Genomic DNA, 873 nt, shown 5'->3' on the forward strand with positions numbered 1-873 from the left:
GCTCCACGGTCAACCTGCTGAGGACCTGCTAGGCCGCCTCCTAGAGCGGCTGCACCGTTTACACTCACGCCGGCCATGCGCAAAGGTACCCGTTTCTGCGCGTCCTCCCTATTTCCCGGGTGTACCATACCATGAGCGCGGTCCTACTGGGTGTGATGCGGCCTGGTTCGCCTCCTTGATGACCGTGATGCTGAGCGTCTTCGCATGTGCCTGTTGGTTATTTGGAGAAACATCTATTCAAGTCCTGTGCACCATTTTTTTTTTGTGATAAAATGTACACAACAAATTTACCATTTTTGTGCACTATCCAGTTGCCTTAAGTACATTTGCGTTTGTGCCTCCATCTCCAGCGCTTTTCGCTACCCCAGCCTGAAACTGCCCATTAAACAAAAATGCCCCATTTCTCCCTCCCTTAGCCCTCGGTAACCTGTTTTCCTTGCTCTCCATGAATTTGATTATTCCAGGGACCTCATGTAAGTGGAATCATACAACATCTGTCCTTTTGAGTCTGGTTTATTCACTTAGTATGTCTTCAAGGTTCATCCATGTTGAGCCTGTGTCAAGAGTTACACTTGCTCATTTTTAAAACGGGTGGTTTTTGTTGAGAGAGTTTAAATATATTCTGAATATTAGGCCCTTATTAGCTATAGGATTTTCAAATGTTTTTCCCACTTTATAGGTTGTCTTTTCACATTCTTGATATGATGCACATTTTTAACTTTTATGAAGCTCAATTGATATACTTTGTTGTTCCTGTTGCTTGTACGTCTGGTGTCAAACTTAACCCAATGCTAAATCTGGAGTCGTGAATATTTACAGCTATATTTTCCTCTAGTACTTTTATAGTTTTAGCTCTTATGTTTGGGTCATTGA

General features: G+C 43.0%; 1 long non-coding RNA gene across 1 annotated transcript in view; it reads right to left on the reverse strand.

Moving 5' to 3' along the window:
- The window catches only part of LOC111747549, a 5,773-nt gene extending 5,676 nt beyond the window's left edge, over window positions 1–97 (reverse strand). Inside the window, exon 1 of the long non-coding RNA XR_002783581.1 lies at window positions 15–97. This is a non-coding gene — a long non-coding RNA (uncharacterized LOC111747549). The remainder of the gene's footprint in view (window positions 1–14) is intronic.
- Window positions 98–873: the final 776 nt, after the last annotated feature.

Source organism: Pteropus vampyrus, unplaced genomic scaffold, assembly GCF_000151845.1.
Source record: "Pteropus vampyrus isolate Shadow unplaced genomic scaffold, Pvam_2.0 Scaffold227, whole genome shotgun sequence".
In the NCBI taxonomy this organism is placed as follows: Eukaryota; Metazoa; Chordata; class Mammalia; order Chiroptera; family Pteropodidae; genus Pteropus; species Pteropus vampyrus.